Below are 18837 nucleotides of genomic sequence, written 5' to 3'. Positions count from 1 at the left end.
GGAATCACCCATAGTCACCATTAACACACACAGTCCCCCCTCCCCCCTAATGTTCGATGTAATCCAATTCTCGCAAATGCATAATGAATAATGCCCATGAATTGTAGAACCGCTTCATCCTTCCCCTCAGTTAAAGTTTGACCTTCTCAAGAGTCAAGAATTCATCAGGTCCCCCCGCCACGCCAGGGCACAGGTTGGAGAGGTTGATCTCCACCCGAACAGGATCCGTCTTCCGGCGATCAACGAGGCGAAGGCTACAACATCTGCCTCCATACCCGTTTCCAACCCCGGCTGGTCAGACACCCCGAATATGGCCTCTGAGGGCCCGGGTCCAGTTTCACGTGCACCACTTTAGAGGTTACCCTAAAAACCTCCTTCTAGTAATCCTCCAGCTTTGGACAGGGCCAAAACATATGAACGTAGTTTGCAGGCCCCCCCGCAATGTTCACACACATCTTCTACCCCCTCAAAGAACCGGCTCAACCTCGCCCTTGTGAGGTGCGCTCTATACACCATCAGCTGTATCAGCTGCAACCTCGCGCACAAGGTGGAGGCGTTCACCTTCCAGAGCAACTCACACCAGAACGCCTTCCCCAAACCCTCTCCCAACTCTTCCACCCACTTTGCCTTGATCACTTCCAGCGGTGCCTTCTCCCCTACTGATATAGCCCCATAAACTGCTGCCACTACCCCCTTCTCCAATCCCCCTGTCGTCAGCACCTCCTCCAGCAATGTGGAAGCTGGCTCTATCCGTAAGCTCTGTATCTCCTTTCTAGCAAAGTCTTGAACCTGCATGTATCTAAATATTTCCCCCTGCTCCAGCCCATACTTCACTCCCAGCTCCTTCAATCCCGCAAACCGACCCCCAAGAAACAAATCTTTTAGTGTCCCAATTCCTTTCTCCTCCCATCTCTGAAAATTTCCATCCCACTTCTATGGCTCAAACATATGGTTCCCCTGAATCGGCATTTCATTTGACCCGGCCCCCAACCCGAAGTGCTGGCGAAACTGCCTCCAAATTCTCAACGAAGCTATTACTACCGGTCTCCCTGAGTATTTTCCCGAGGCCGTCGGGAGCGGCGCCATTGCTAGCGCCTTCAATCCCGACCCCCTACACAAACTCTCCTCCATTCTGACAAGCTTAGAGGGGTTGATAGAGGAGTATGAGCTGCCTAGTGGGAATGGGTTCAGGTAATTACAGGTTTGGGATTATGTCGTCCTGTCGCCCCCTGGGTTGCAGGACAAGGTGGTTTCGAAAACAGGCATTGGTGAAGGGAGGGGTTCGGAGATTCTATAAGGAGTTAATGGACTGGGAGGGCACCCCGATTGGAATGGTCAGGTGGAAGTGAGAGGAAGAGCTGGGGGGAGAGGTGGAGGCTGGGGTATGGGAGGAGGCTCTGAAGAGGGTGAATGCATCCTCTTCGTGTGCTAAGTTTAGCCTTATTCAATTTAAGGTAGTCCATAGGCGCATATGACGGTGGCCAGAATGAGCAGGTTTTGTGAGGGGTGATGGATCTGTACTTTGTTAATATATTTATGTGTCATCGCACTATATATTAATTGACAGAATTTGAGCTTCCTGGGTGAAGTAAAGTATAGCTTTAATTGTGTTAGTTTTAAAGTCTACTGATCAAGTCAAATTTTATGCGCGTACAGAATTTAGAAAGTTCATTTGACCAACGCAAGTACAGATGGTTGAGTTGAATTCAAAATACAATTCAGTTTGTGGTAATTTCTTCAGCTAAAAATACACAATACAAAAATGAAACGAAAGGAAATAGTGGTTTGCAAAGTGAAAGAATAGGTTTCAAAGGTTAGATTAAAGATGATTTCGGAGAGAAGGAAAGAGATTCTCTCCGGTCTCTTCAGGAAATCATAATCTTTAAGGTTCTGTCCCCTTTCTGGCTGTGATTGGGTTTAATTAATTCTAATTCATCCAATTCGAGCAAAATGTCTGTGTGATCAAAACACCTGTTTCCCACCATGTTTTCTAGAACTGGGATCTTTGCCCAGTAATGATAACAATGAGTTTAATCTGCAGCGTGGCCTTGCAGTTTTCAAACTAACTTCCTTATCTGATCCTTTCCCATGCTCTCAGCATTTTCTGTTGTCGTGGTAAATATATGACTTTTAATAGTATAATGTCACTAAATCCTTTCTTCCTTTAAACGTTATTACCTATAAGAAAAGTAGATTTCTATCAGGGGTGGAGGATAGGTGTGGATGGTGCATGGGGAGGGGGGGGGGGGGGGGCATGAGCCATGTCCGAATGTTCTGGTTTGGATGGTGCATGGGGGGGGGGGGGGGATGACCATGTCCGCATGTTCTGAGCCTATCTTAAACTGGAGGGATTTTGGCAGGAATCTGGGTGAGCGACCTCGCGGAATTCCTTAGACGGGACAAAATTCAGTTCGCCGTGAGAGGGTCTGTGAAGGGATTTGCCCGGAGATGTAAACCGTTTATTGACTTCTTCAAGGATAGTTTAAACATCAACAGGTGGGGAAGACTTTTGGCTTTAAAAAATGGAGGCTGGGAGGGTGGAGGGGAACATCAGGGAGGGTGGGGTGGTAGGTTGTCAGTTATTTATTTGTTAGCCGATTTCCTGTTTGTTCTCTTTTTGGTGTTAGTTGTGTTTGATGTATGTATATAAATGCCTTAAAAAAAAAAAACATTTTTAAAAAATGGCTGATTTCCTGAACAGCCTGCCCATCCCATCTGTCAAAACAGTCAAGGCTGGTGAGTTGGATTCTCTGTTATGCCCTGACAAGATTTTAAAATGCTTTGGTCTTATGCAGGCTGGAAAGGCCTCTGTTCAGATGGCTTTCCGTTCGATTTTTATAAGAAATTCCAAGAACAACTTAAACCTTTGCTGTTAGATATGTTCAATGACTCCCTATCCTGTGGTTCATTGCCTCCAGTCCTTACCTGAGCCAACCTCTATTTCCTTGCTCCTTAAGAAGGACGAGGACCTGACTGAGTGCGATTCATACCGATCTATCTTGCTCTTAAATGCAGCTGTTAAGCTACTCGCTCAGGTTCCGGTGCTCCAGTTGGAATCTTGCCTGCCAAGCATAATTTCAGAGGCCAAACATGCTTTGGAAAGGGCCATCAGTTATCAGCTAATATATGTTGCCTTTTGAATATTATAAACTTCCTCTCTCTTGTCTGCACCTGAGCCAGAGATGATAGTATCTCCAGACGCAGAGAAAGTATTTGACAGAATTGAATGGGACTGTTTGTTTGAAATTCTTAGAAGATTTGGATTCGGCCAAAATTTTGTCTCATGGACCCTTTTGCTGTACAATGCCCCTACTGACAGCGTTCACACAAATACTTTGTATTCAGACTAGGGGCACGAGGCAGGGCTGCACACTCTCTCCACTTTTATTCGCCCTGGCAAAAGAGCCTCTCTCCAACCTTGAGAGCTTCCAATCAATGAAGAGGTATTAATCAGGATGGGTGGATCATCGAGTATCTCTTCATGCAGATGGCTAACTTGTATATATTATAGACCCATTTCCCTCTATCAATGACATAATGAAGACACTTAATACTTTCTGCTCTTTCACTGGCTATAAATTAAATCTTGGTAAGAGTGAATGTTTTCCAGTCAACCCCCCTGGGAGACGAGCCCATTTAGGCATGTTACCCTTTCGCTCTTCAGTACAATTGTTCGTTACTTGGGGGTCAGGGTGGCCCACAATTGGGCCTCACACCACAAATTTTATTATTCCAGCCTTTGGGTTGTGGGGGTGAAACCCACGCAGACACAGGGAGAATGTGCAGACTCCACACAGACTGTAGCCCAGGGCTGGGATCGAACCTGGGTCTTCAGCACCGTAGGCAACACTGCTAACCATGTCACCCACCATAAACCTACTTTTTTGTTTTTTTATAAATTTAGAGTACCCAATTCATTTTTCCCAATTAAGGGGCAATTTAGCTAGGCTAATCCACCTACCCTGCACATCTTTGGGTTGTAGGGGTGAAACCCACGCAAACACGGGAAGAATGTTCAAACTCCACATGGACAGTGACCCAGAGCCGGGATCAAACTCGGGACCTCGGCGCCGTGAGGCAGCAGTGCTACCCACTGCGCCATCATGCTGCACTTCATAAACCTACTTAAGACCTCCCTACCCGATACCACTGTCCTCCCTTTTTTCTCCAGGTGTTCTAAGGGGGCCTGAAGAGGGGGGTCTCAGGGACCTCATAGTGGGGTGTCCTCACTTTGGGGGGGGGGGGGGGTGGGGGATAGTGCCCATGTGTGTGAGGGTGACATTGCCCATGGGTGGGGACCCACAAGCTCACTTATAGATCAGGGCACACTTTCAAAATGGCAGCCCAGTCTCTGAGTGCAGCTCCCCAGTGTGAAAATAAATTCTTAAGTGTGGACTAAACTGGTGAGAAACTCACAGGTTCTAAAAAAGTGACCAAGTGTCATTCAAATAGTGGTGGGGAACTCGCCAGCAGAACTGGCGGGAAAATCTGTGAAAAACCCGCCACAAGTGAACTTCAACATTTTTTGGGAGAATCGCACCCAATGTGTTGGGCAAAGTTAGGGAGATGTAGAAACTTTTATTTAGCAATGTTCTTTTAAACAAAAAAGCTTGTAATGCTTGTTATTCAGAAATTCCAGTATAGTTAATAAAAAAGGTCACATCCATAGAGAATCCAACAACAGAAGATCTTTGCAACCCATGGCAATTCAGTAATCTTTCTATTTACTGCAGTTTTGGCCATTAGCTCCAAGATTGCGGCAGGATATTAGTTGGTTTGACAACGTCTAAAGCACAATGTTCAGATTGAAAGGAAGAATGAAAAACTGAAGCCCAATTTTATGACTGATTTTCAAATTAAGTAGCTCGGGCAGTGTCAAAATGTCTGGCCTCAGCTAAAGTTAAAGTTATGGCAGTGCTGCAGCAGAAAAGGAGCACAGTCTTGTTGGGAAAGCTAGTGACTGTAGAACGAGTAAATACTCACTTCAGCAGCTAATGCCAGCAGATCAACATGGCAGAGATGAAACTGACTTGTTGAATTCAGACACTTATTTTTTTAAGACGGAACATTTGATTATTATCGTAAAAAGAGACAGCGGACATTGAAGAAATAGATTAATCATGTGATACTTGTGAACATCTCAGATCTGGAAATCAAGTGCTAATTGCCATTCAGATCACAACCTTGACTAGCGTATGAATATAATTCTATTCAGTATGTGAGCTTAACTAGTTCCTTACCAGACTACTGGATGGAATCATTTGGGTTGGCAAATCCTTTCATTTATTTTGCCTGTTGTGCACGCTACCTGTCAGGCAATTGAGAATAACATTGTGCAGATGTGTATTATCCAACCCATGCCAACAGAACAAGGATGGAGAGAAGATAGGATAGCAAGTATAAAACACTTAAAAGTGCATATCTTTTTTTTAATAAATGTTTTTTATTGAGTTTTCATTGAATTTTATATCCAACAAATTACAAATTATTAGAGAGAGAAAAAAAAAGAAAAAAAACACGGAAAAATTAACATGTATATTTACAGGTAAGCATCTTCGTAATAACAACTGTGGCCGCCCCCTTTAGCCGGCATACATATTTTATATTCCCCAATATGGCCGGGGCACATGTTTATAGGCATTTATTTATAGTTTGGTTTTGGGCCTTAGCTAGCCATCAAACCCCCATAACGAACCCGTAGCCCTCTTCTCCCCCCCCCCCCCCCCCCCCCCCCCCCCCCCCCGGCTACCTTCCCCCGATTCCCGTCCATTTCCCCCTGGTTCTTGGCCACCCGACTATTCTTCCTCTTGTTCGTTGGCCACAAACAGGTCCAACGATTGCATGAATGGCTCCCACGTTGTGTGGAAGCTGTCGTCTGACCCTCGGATGGCGAATTTGATTTTCTCCATTTGGAGAGATTCCGAGAGGTCGGACAGCCAGTCTGCAGCTCTGGGCGGTGCTGCTGACCGCCAGCCAAACAGGATTCTACGGCTGGCGATCAGGGAGGCAAAGGCAAGAGTGTCCGCCCTCCTCCCCAGGAATAGATCTGGCTGGTCTGAAACCCCGAAGACCGCCACTATCGGGCATGGCTCCACCCTCACCCCCACCACTTTGGACATAGCCTCGAAGAAGGCTGTCCAGTACTCCACAAGTCTGGGACAAGACCAGAACATGTGGGCGTGGTTGGCCGGGCCTCTTTGGCACCGTTCACATCTGTCCTCCACCTCCGGGAAGAACCTACTCATACGGTTTCTTGTTAAGTGGGCTCTGTGTACCACTTTTAGTTGCGTCAGGCTGAGCCTTGCGCACGTGGAGGTGGAGTTGACCCTATGCGGTGCTTCGCTCCAGAGTCCCCACCCTATCTCCATCCCCAGGTCGTCCTCCCATTTCATTCTTGTTGCGTCCAGTACGGTGTCGTCCCTTTCTACCAGTCGGTCATACATGTCGCTACAGTTCCCTTTCTCTAGGATACTTGCGTCCAGTAGGTCTTCCAGTAGTGTCTGTCGTGGCGGTTGTGGGTACGTCTTTGTCTCCTTTCGTAGGAAGTTTTTGAGCTGCAGGTACCGTAGCTCGTTCCCCCCAGCTAGCTGAAATTTCTCTGTCAGTTCGTCCAGTGTTGCGATCCTGTCGTTCATGTATAGGTCCCTGACTGTCAGTGTCCCCCCGTCCTGCCTCCACCTTTTGAAGGTGGCGTCAGTCAGTGCAGATGGGAGCCTTGTCCGACATTTTGGTCAGGCCAAATTTCTGCCGCAGTTGGTTCCAGGATTGGAGGGTGGCTGTCACCACTGGGCTGCTGGAGTGTTTCTTGGGTGGGGATGGGAGTGCCGCCGTGGTGAGGGCCCGGAGGGAGGTCCCCATGCAGGAGGCCTCCTCCGCATGCACCCACTCGGCTTCTGTGCATATCTTTTTAATTTATTTGCTTTCATGTCAGGATACAGGTTCACGTCTTTCTGATCTTGATACAACAAGGTTGTTTGTAGTGGATGATGAAGCCATGAGTTGAGGGGATGAAAAATCCAACAGAGTAAAGCCATGTTGGTCTTTACATTCTCTGGGCACCACATATAACTATGATATTGACAAAGCAGCTTTCTAGCCCAATCTCCTCTTTGTAGGATGTATGCTGTGTGGAGAGAATCCAAAAATCAGGAATAAAGAACAGAAATGACCAAAGAAAGGTCATTTGTGAGACGTTTTGTACAGAATTAACATCCATCTCAAGCTTTTTATTTTCAAGCAAAACACTTCTTTCTCCTTCCTGCTGGATCTTAATTACTTTCCATCAGGAAGTTCCTGACTACAGGTGTCTCATTGATTTTATTTCCTAGCCAGCAGCCAAATTCAACAACAACAAAAACACAGAATCATTCCTTATTCATTAACCACGTTATCCTTGGCTGAAAGGGCATACATTAGCCTGAGATTTCTACATCTTTGCACCTCCTTTACTGACCTTCAAGGGAGTGTGCTTGGATAGAGGAAAAGAGGTTACTTTCTGGGCAATATTTTGTTTCCTGCACTTGATTTATATGACCCGTTTGAAATTGGCAAACATGCCCAGTAAAATAATTGTCAGTCAAAATCAGAATTCCCACCAGGCTGTTCCGCTCAATTAGAGCTTAATACTTTCCAATGCAGAACTAGGCTCTAAGCTTTATATTTGCTGCCAGCACGTATCTTTTGAGTTATTCTTAGAATTGCAAAAAGTAACAACAATACAATTTGCATCTTCTACTTCTGAAAGGAACTGGGGAAACATCTAGATTATAATTGTTATTCTGCCCAGACAGTTAAGGATGTGCCCACTCCCTTTCCACCTAGATCTGAACTGCTGCAATTACAAATTGCAGGCGGCAAGAACAGCTGCACTGAACCAGGTGACATCATTGGGGTCCATTCTGTAACTTGAACCCAAGGCCTGAGCAGTAGTAATGTCCGTGCCTGAGGCTGAAGGTAACATGAGCCAGGGCAACAAGTTGCAATATTTATTGATGTTTTTTTAAAGTTTCTTTGTTGACCAGGGAAGAACAGGAGTGCTCCACTGAGCCCCTCAAGGAAATTTTAGGCCTTCCCTGGTACAGAATGTGCCCTTTGACCAGATTCCCATCCATCCAAGCTATGCACTTACCTTAATGTTAGGAACCATTCCCCCCTTATCCCCGGTGGCTACCTCCCGCCAGCGTGATTGTAGCAGTTGTGCCAACTACCCAAGCATTTTGGTCACAAATTCCAGAAGCTGCATACAAATGATACCCAGCTATCGAGACTGGCTAGATCTTTCTGTGGCTCCTAGATGGGCACAATCTCACTTTCCTGTGTTCCTTCCCAGGAGCAGAATTCAAGTACAGAATCCCAGAGAAACTAAATGATATTTGCAAACTGGTTGCTCTGAAGTGAGCATGCAAATATTTTGTCTGTTTGTACATAAGCTTTTATGCCAAGTATGGGGACAGTAAGTAATGTGGGGCTCTTTTAGTTGAGCCTAATTATATGCATCTTCCCTCTTTATCACTGTTGCTATATCCGTGATTTGTTTATACTAAATACAAATTAAGTAAGACAGAAAACTCTATGCTCATCTAGTCGTCAATGCAAAATCAAAACAAATTTGCAACAGCCAAGTAATAGAAATAAGTTTATAATTTTTATTTAAATTTAGAGCAGTCAATTCATTTTTTCCAATTAAAGGGGCAATTTAGCATGGCCAATCCACCTACCCTGTACATTTTTGAGTTTTGGGGGCGAAACCCACGCAAACACAGGGAGAATGTGCAAATTTCACATGGACAGTGATCCAGAGCCAGGATCGAACCTGGGACCTCGGCGTCGTGAGGCAGCTGTGCTAACCACTGTGCCATCGTACTGCCTAAGAATTAAGTTTATAAGTCCAGTTCCAATTCTTCAATATGTTCTCTTCTGCTTTCCTGAACATCTGATCCAACCCTTTTTTACTGCTTGTTATAAATCACTGTGGTGCTCCCATATAGAATGATTCCAACACTGAGGTCATTTGGCCCATTATGGGATGGCACGGTAGCACAGTGGTTGGCACTGTTGCTTTACACGCTAGAGTCCCAGGTTCGATTCCGGCTTGATTCACTGTCTGTGTGGAGTCTGCACATTCTCCCTGTGTCCGCGTGGGTTTCCTCTGGATGATCCGGTTTCCTTCCATGAGTCCTGAAAGACGTGCTTGTTAGGTGAATTGGACATTCTGAATTCTCCTTCTGTGTATCCGAACAGGCGCTAGAATTTGGCGACCACTAATGCCACGGGATCTTTTTACAACCACCTGATAAGGCAGATCGAGCCTAACGTTTCATCCAAACAAAATCTCAAAGTTTGCAGAATTCCTTTTGAAGTGAGCTCCTGAGACTGCAGTGCTACCTATGCACTGCCCCTCTGACAAGTGCTGCCTCGGTGCTGCCACCCATGCAGTGCAAGACCCACTAACTGCTGACTGACAATGCAGCAGGCCCTCGCTACTGACCTTCCAACAGTGCAGCACTCCCTCACTACTGACCCTCCAACAGTGCAGCACTCCCTTCGCTACTGACTCTTTGACACTGCAGCACTCCCTTTCTACCGACCCTCTGACAATGGAGCAGTCCCTCATTGTTAACCCTCTGACACTGCAGCACTTCCCCGCTAATGATCATCTGACACTGCAGCACTCCCTCACTGCTGACTCTACGGCAGAGCAGCTCTCCGACACTGCAGCATTCTCAATAATGACTGTCAGTGCAAAGACAGCAAAGGTTATGTGCTCGGAGGTCACAGTGCGTTTATCTGCATGAGGTAGCAGTTGGATCCACTCTGAATCTGAGTCTGGACACAGACAGTAGCACAACCTCCACTCCTTCCAGTGGTGTCATGGGACGAAAGAGTACGAGCACCTCATACAGCCAATTCCAGACATCAGAGAGTGAACACAGGTAAAGAATTATTCCAAATTAGAACTGCAGAGAAGGCAATAACTGCAAACTGGGACTATCAAGAAAAGCTCTCTGCATAAAGATTGTGGTGGGGGAAAGAAAAGCTGAGTAACTCTGCACTGTGTTTCAGCACTTCTTACTCCTGCTAAGTTGCCTAGATTTTTCACTGAGTGGCATAAATATTTATACAATGTTTAAATTATTGCTAAGAATGCTGTAGTGGTGCTAAGTCGCTTTCTGTCTCAGATTGTCTGTAGGGCAAGAGATATTTCAACTGTTGATACATCCCAGCCAGACACACTGGTGTTTGTCTATTGATGAGTGTTAAAAATAGCACATTAGGCTCTTCAGAAATCCTTTCTTTCTGATGCAAGAAAGAGACACCTTAGTTTAGGAACAATAAGCGTAGGCCATTCAGCCCCCCTCAGCTTTGCTGGTCAGTGAATTCATTGCTGGTCTGTGACCTAGTTTCATACCTGTTGTTACCCCATATATCCTAAACCTGCAGTTAGAAAAAAACATTACAATCGGATTCAAAGTTAGCAATGGACCTGGCATCAAGTTTTGTTTGCGGAGATAGTTCCAAATTTCTAGCATTCTACGTATAGATGTTTATCCTAACTCAACACTATAAGGTCGGCCTCATAATTTTTAGGCTATGTCCCCTAGTCCCAGATTCCCCAACCATCAAAAATAGTTTATTTATATCTATACTATCAGACATCTTGAAAACTGCGGTCAAATCACCCCTTAATCTTCTGATGCACGATCAATTACACAAAGACGAGAGTTGGATGCAATTGAGGCTTTATTACACTAAGATGTGTGGCCTCCTACAGCAGCTGGCGAAATGGCTGCTGTACGGGGAGCACACATATTTATATTACGCCTACTGGGCGGAGCCAGCAGGCAGGGAACTACCCCTGTACCTGTAGTACAGGGGCCTTACCATAAAGCACCTACATTGACATCCTCTATATACAATATATACATCAGTGGTGACTACCACATCTTCAAAATCCCAGGGAAAGTCTTTTTGATTATTTTCTGTATATGTACCTCATTTTAATGAACCATGTGCATAGATCCCTAAATCCCTTTGGATCTTAAATGTTTCTAGCTTATCACCATTTGGAAATTACTGGATCTATCCCTTTTAGGTCCAAGGTATGACCTCACAGTTGCCTGCATTTAAATCCATTTGCCAGATATTGTTCATTTTCTGAGCCTGCTGATATCTAGGTAATTGCTTATAATGCTATAGAACCGTAGAATTCTTACAGCGCAGAAGGAGGCCATTCGGCCAGTCGAGTCTGCACTGACCCTCTGAAAGAGCAATGTACCCCACCCTATTCCTGTAACACCACCTAACCTGCACAGCTTTGAATACTAAGGGGCAATTTAGCTTGGCCAATCCACTTAACCCACGTATCTTTGTACGTCTAGTTTTGTGTCTTTGGCAAATTTGGGTATGTGGCTCTCTATCCCATCAGCTAAGTGAATAGTTGAGGCCTGAGTAGATTCCTCTGGGACACCAAATCCTACCCTATGTTCTTCAGTCTCCTATGTCAGCAGTCTACATGGGGACGATGAATGGAAACTGAAGCATGGAGCCCTCGTGCTAGCAGAGACTGTCACTGAAATTTTACTGAAAGGAACAGTAATGTTTTTGGACTAGTCTTTGTTTTTAAGCAGTTTGTGTATTTTGTTGGTCTGGCCGTGAACTGCATTAATATGTTGTTGTATACTTTTGCTTCCATGTATTCAAATTTAGCCGATATTTACTGATCTGGCAAAGTGTTAATTTTTGTCTTCTGTGGTGATAAAATATAATCTCCAGTAAATTGATTACAGTCCTGGGGGTTAAGTGTTAATCATAGCCTACCTTAATTCAGACAAGGTGCAAATCAAGTCACTTATTTCTGTTCATATGAGATTGTCTGATTTCAGAATCTGGAGCCTGTCCTTGAGTAAGTATTGGACAGCCTGCAAGATACACTTTTCAAAACATGTGCCATTGGTTTGTTTTCTTTCATGGGATACGGATGTAGCCGGCTGAGCCAGCATTTATTGCTCATCGTTAATTTCCCTTGAGAAGATGGTGATGAGCTTCTTGAGTTGTTCCAATCTATCTAGTGTAGTTACACCCACTGTGTTGTTAGGAGGGATTTCCAGGATTTTGACCCAGCGACAGTGAAGGAACAGCGATATAGTTCCAAGTCAGGATGGTGTGTGACTTTTAGGGGAACTTCCAGGTGGTGGTTTTCCCATGCATACATACGCTGTCCTTCTAGGAGGTAGAGATTGTGGGTTTGGAAGGTACTGTTAAATGATTATTTGTGAGCTACTGCAATGTAGATGGTACTCACTGCTGCTACTGTAAGTCAGTGGTGGCGGGTGTGAATGCTGAAGGTGGTAGATGGGGTGCCAATCAAGCAGGCTGCTTTGCTCTGGATGGTGTCAACTTTCTTGAATGTTGTTGGAGCTGCACTCTTCCAGGCGCGTGGAGAGTATTCCACCACATGCCTGACTTGAGCTGTGTAGATGGTGGCCAAGCTTTGTGGAGTCTGGAGGTGAGTTTCACACCACAGAGGTTCCAGCCTCTGACCTGCACTTGTAGCTACAGTATTTATATGGCTGTTCCAATTAATTTTCTGCTCAATGCTAACGCCCTAGGATGTTGATTGTGGGGGATTCAGCATTGGAAATACCATTGAATATTAAAGAAAGATTGTTAGATGGTGGGCGGCACAGTGACACAGTGATTATCACTGCTGCCTCCGGCACTAAGGACCCCGGTTCGATCCTGGCCCCGGGTCACTGTCTGTGTGGAGTTTGCACATTCTCCCCGTGTCTGTGTGGGTCCCACTCCCACAACCCAAAGATGTGCTGGGTAGGTGGATTGACCACACTAAACTGTCCCTTAATTGGAAATCAAATCATTGGGTATTCTAAATTTATTTTTTAAAAGATTCTCTCTTGATGGAGATGGTCATTGTCTGGCACTTGTGCGGCACGAATGTTACGTGCCCCTTATCAGCCCCAGCTAGAGTGTTGTCCAGGAATTGCTGAATATGCACCTCGACTGCTTCAGTATCTGAGGAGCTGCGAACAGGCGCCAGAGTGTGGCAACTAGGGACTTTTCACAGTAACTTCATTGCAGTGTTAATGTAAGCCTACTTACCCGGTGGGGATAATGCCGGTGGTGATGGGGATTCTCCGGGAATTTGGGGATTTCTCAGGGTATAAGCTTAACTTTGGGACAAGCGAGCTGTTTGTGGTACACCCGGGGGACCAGGAGGGGGGGATTGGGAGGCTCCCACTGAAAAGGGCGGAGAGGAGCTTCAGGTACTTGGGGGTTCAGGTGGCCAGGATCTGGGGGGTCTTGCATAAGCTAAACCTCACAAGGCTGGAGGAGCAAATGGAGGAGGAGTTTAAGAGGTGGGACATGCTGCCGCTGTCTTTGACGGGTAGGGTGCAGTCAGCCAAGATGACGGTGCTCCCGAGGTTTCTGTTCCTGTTCCAGTGCCTCCCCATCCTTATCCCGAAGGCCTTTTTCAGGCGGGTTAACAGGAGCATTACGGGGTTTGTGTGGGCACACGGGACTCCAAGGGTGAGACGGGTGTTCTTGGAACGGGGCAGGGATGGGGGGGGGGGGGGGGGCTGGCGTTGCCCAACCTCTATGGGTATTATTGGGCTGCCAACGCAGCGATGGTGCATAAGTGGGTAATGGACGGGGAGGGGGCGGCATGGAAGAGGCTGGAGATGGCATCCTTGTGGGTACGAGCCTGGAAGCGCTTGCAACGGCGCCGCTGCCGCCGACGAGGTATACCACGAGCCCGGTGGTGACAGCTACCCTCAAGATTTGGGGGCAATGGAGACGGCACAGGGGGGAGGTGGGGGCCTCGATTGTGTCCCCGATACGGGGGAATCACCGGTTTGTTCCGGGGAGAATTGATGGCGGGTTCCTGAGTTGGCACAGGGCAGGTGTCAGGAGGCTGGGGGACCTGCTCATAGATGGGAAGTTTGCGAGCCTGGGTGAGCTGGAAGGGAAGTTCAGGCTCCCCCCGGGGAACACCGGGGGGGGGGTTGTCTCTTTGTTTTTGTTTTGGGTTGAATATCTGTTTTTGCCAATGACGGGCGTTAATTTATTGTTTCTCTTTTGTATTTACGGCGTGGGGGGGGGGGGGGTTCTGTTTTTTTTTGTTCTTAGAATTTTCTGTTATTGTTTTCTTTTTTGTGAAAATGTGAAAATTTGAATAAAAATTATTTTTAAAAAAAAATGTAAGCCTACTTGTGACAATAATAAAGATGATTATTCTTATTGTGTCTGTGCTGGATCTCTAAAGGAGCAATTAACCTAGGGTACCACTGCCCTGCACATTCTTCCTTTTCAGGTACTAATCCAATCCCCTCCTGAATGTCTCAACTAAACGTAGCCTCCACCAGCCTCTCAGGCAGTGTGTTCCAGCCTAACCACTCACTAGGTGAAAAATGTTCTTCTCGTCATCATTGTTTCTTTTGTCAATTACCATCCAGCCAGAACATTCTTTCAAAGTGGAGAAAGATATTCCAGGAATGTCCTATTTCCATGAAATATAGTCTAAGACATGAGAGAAATGATACATTTGTCCTGGGCTCAATGCACTAGGAATGGCAAAATTAATTTGGTGGTTCCCATAATGTGACTCATTAGCCTAAACTAATTCATTTCAAAGCTATGGGAGTTCAACACAAAGTCTTAGAATGAATATGAAACTAGCTGACGTGTAGTAAACGGTGTACTGATTAGAGGAATCACATCAGAATGGGGAAATACTGGGTGGGAAAACCATAGAATCCTTACAATGCAGAACTAGGGGCTTTTCAGTTACTTCATTGCAGTGATAATGTATGCTGACATGTGACAATAAAGATTTTTATAAGGACGCCATTCAACCCATTGTTACTGCACCGACTCTCTGAAGAAGCACCCCACCGAGGCCCACTCCCCCACTCTATCCCCCTAACCCCATGCAACCTGCACATCTTTGGACACTAAGGGACAATTTATCATGGCCGATGCACCTAATTGGCACATCTTTAGACTGTGGGAGGAAAGCGGAGCACTCAGAGGAAACCTCCGCAGACACTGAGAACATGCAAATTCCACACAGACAGCCACCCAACGCTGGAATTGAACCCAGGTCCTTGGCACTGTGAGGCAGAAGTGCTAACCACTGTCCACTGTGCCAAATAGTCATGTCAGGTATTCCTGGGAGAGAGCTGGTAGTTTCTAATTTATGTTAAGTAGCTTGGATTCTGAAAGACAATGTAAATTGATTGCAGACTGTTTTCAAGATTGCCATTGGTATCACCTCCTCTGGTGACTTTTGCTCCACAGCTTCCATTGCTGTATTCCCCCAACCCTGCACCACTCACTTCTACTTCCTTCCCAAAATCCACAAAGAGGACTGTCCTGGTAGAACCCATCATTTCAGCCTGTTCCTGCCCACTGAATCTATTTCTTCCTTTCTTGACTCTATTTTTTCTCCAATTGTCTAGTCTCTTCACACTGACATTTGTGATTCTCCTCATGCACTAAGTCATTCCTTTAATTTCCACTTTCCTGACCCTAACGGGTGTCTCTTCACTGTGGTTTCCAATCCTTCTCCTCCTCCATCACTGAGGAAGACAGTCTGAGGGCTCTCTGCTTCTTCCTTGAATGGAGACCTGAACAATCCCCATCCACCACCACCTTCCTCAGTCTGGTTAAACTTGTTCACACATTGAACAGTTTCTCATTTAGCTTGACTCACTTCCTTCAAATAAAAAGATGTGTCAATGGGTACCCCATGGGCCCAGTGATGCAAATCTTTTTGTGGGGTATGTGGAACATTGACACTCAGGTCCCTTCTTGAAGAGTAAAGGGTTAACATCAGGTGCACATACTGTTGATGCAGTGATGATGTAACAGCACATGATTGAGTAACAGGGATCTGGAGGGAGCAGAAGTTCTAATCTCGTGCCGAGGTCCCTTTATACATCTGGCTGCAAATAAAGAGCAATGGGTAGTCCATTGACACCTTGTGTAGTGTGAGCCCGACACGCACCAGCCATGGTTTGAAGAGATCCCAATAAGCCTCGGGGCAAGATATCCTCCCATGCATACTTTGCGCAGGCTTGTCAAGAGGAGCACAAGAAGGAACACGCTGAAGCCAGCATCAACTTTGCAGAGTTCTCAAAGAAATGTTTATGAAGTTGGATGACCATGTCAAGAAAAGAGAAGTCATAGTTTAAAGACTTGGCAATGATCGGGAGATGTCCGTCAAAAGGGGGATAAGAAGAAGGATCCAAATGCCCCCAAGAGACTACCATCAGCATTTTTCATTTTCTGCTCTGAGAAATGTCCAAAGATCAAGAGTCAATCTCCAGGAATGTCCATTGGGGATGTCAAAGAAGCTGGGAGAGATGTGGCCTATGGTGCAACCCAAGGATAAACTACCATATGAGCAGAAGGCATCCAAGTTAAAGGAGAAGTATGAAAAGGAGGTTGCAGCCTATCATGCCAAGTGCAAGGGTGAAGCTGGTAATAAACTTGTTGCCAAGCCAGCTCAGGCTACAAAGAAGAAGAGGAGGAGGAAGAAGAGGAGGACGATGAAGAGGAGTTAGGTGATGAGGAAAAAGAGGATAATGATGAGGAAGACGATTAAATAAATCCAGATGTTAAAAAAAATCTTTGTCTAAGCTTGATTTTTTTTTGCAAAGATAGGAAAAGTGAACTGATTTGTAATTTGGATCAATAGCCTAGATGGAAAGAATTTGTACAAAACTGTGTATAGTTAATGTTGCATTTTTACACTGCGTAGCCAGGCCTTGTACTGTTTTAATTGTAGGTAGCTGATTTTTTTAAAGACACAGCCTTCCAAGGGAGGGGCTCCAGAATGATGGACTATGATTGCCTATTTAATATTTTATGTGAAATTTCCAATGGCAAAGGCAGTGAGGATTTTTTGTGTCATGCAGTTCATCCCATTTTCTTTGCTGGTGGTTTTTGTAGATCTTATGTCACTACGTGATTGCTAACTTCTCATGTTAGAACATGATAGGCATCACTACTTTTTTAATAAAACTGACATTATCTTGCAGTTGGCAATTATTTTTGCAGTCTGTGTAAAGTGGGTACAGATTGTCATCAGTGCAGAGTGACCTGGATATAATGGTGCAACCTTCCAAATGAGGCATTCCTGACCAATGGACATGAGATACCGTGAACATAATGCATTTCTTTCTATGCTCGCTCGGAACCCCATGTGCAAAATATGTTTTAAGAATATGATGGTCAAAATTTAGTTTCCTTTCTGAGGGGAAAAGCAAATCTGTGCTTTGATAATTTTGCTTACGCTGTTGCAAAACAGAATATCCACACAAATAATAAACTTGTGGAAAAAAAAGTTAAGAGCAATGATTTTACCAAATTACAGTCTTGAGCAGCGTCCTCTGGGAGAACAGTCAGGCCCCAAAGAACCCCAACACAATGATGAAATACCTCCATCAACTTTTCCAGTACATTGATGAATCCTATCAGTGCCGCTATGTTAGTCTGAAACTGGAAAGGTTCATCAATTTTGCTTCCAATTTCCACCTTTCACCTGCACATGGTCCAGCTCCGACTGCCCTTTCCTCCCTTGACTTTTCTGTCTCCATCTGGTGATAGACTGACCTCATTACGAACCCACCGATTCCCACAGCTAGCTTGGCTACAAGACCCACCTCCTGTAAGGACCCCGTTCCATTCTCTCAGTTTCTCCATCTCTGCTGGGGGCTGGTTTAGCACAGTGGGCTAAATAGCTGGCTTGTAATGCAGAACAACGCCAGCAGCGCAGGTTCAATTCCCATACCAGCCTGCCTGAACAGGCGCCGGAATGTGGTGACTCCGGGCTTTTCACAGTAACTTCACTGAAGCCGACTTGTGACAATAAGTGATTATTATTATTATTATTACAATTGTTCTGATGATGCTACCTTCCACAACAGTGCTTCTGACATTTCTTCCCTTTTGCTCGACCAAGGATTCCTGCCAACCACAGTTGGCAGGACCCTCAGCCATGTCTTACACATTTTCTGCACTTCAGCCCTCACCCATTCCCCTCCCTCCCAGCATCGTGATGGGATTCCCCTTGTCCTCACTTTCTGCCTCTGCCATTTCCACCAAATCCAGCATAATGCCACCACCAAACACATCTGCCCCATAACTTCCCTACCAGCATTCCAAAGGGACCATTCCCTTTGCAACGCCCTGGTCCACACCACTTATCAGCCCTAACACCTCATCCCCTTCCCATGGCACCCTCGTGTATAATGAATGGGGTATACCATCTTTCCCTTTACCTTCTCCTCGCTGTCCAGGTTCCCCCAAACACCAATAGGTGAAGGAGTGATTTAATCTACTGCATTCACTGCTCACAATACAGTCCCTTCTACATTAGAAAGACCAAATGCAGGTTGGGTGATCTCTTTGCGGAACACTTTCGCTCAGCCCCCAAGCATGATCCTGGCCAATTGATTACTTGTCAGTTCAATTCACGATCTTGCTCTCATTCTCACATTTCTGACGTCAGCCTATTACAGTGTTCCAGTGAAGCCCAACACAAGCTGAGGGAACGGCACCTCAGCTTCCCATTAGACACTATACTACCTCCTAGACTCAACATTAAGATCAAGAACTTCAGAGCATGAACTCCGTCCCACATTTTGAATTTTGTTCCCCCAAGTGCCACTCTGTATTTTGTTTTCATGTTTTTTGCTTTCACACAGCGCTGATCTTTACTCTGCTATTTTGCTTTCACACAGCGCTGATCTTTATTCTGGTATTTTGATTTCAGATGGAGCTGATCTTTATTCTGCTATAAACGTCTACTCTGGA

General features: G+C 45.5%; 1 pseudogene; it reads left to right on the top strand.

Annotated features, from left to right (window-relative positions):
- Positions 1-16029: 16029 nt before the first annotated feature.
- Positions 16030-16624, top strand: LOC119973645 (annotated as a pseudogene).
- Positions 16625-18837: the final 2213 nt, after the last annotated feature.

The sequence above is a fragment of the Scyliorhinus canicula genome, chromosome 11 (assembly GCF_902713615.1).
Source record: "Scyliorhinus canicula chromosome 11, sScyCan1.1, whole genome shotgun sequence".
Classification (NCBI taxonomy): Eukaryota; Metazoa; Chordata; class Chondrichthyes; order Carcharhiniformes; family Scyliorhinidae; genus Scyliorhinus; species Scyliorhinus canicula.
This window is presented reverse-complemented; position numbering and strand designations above follow the sequence as displayed.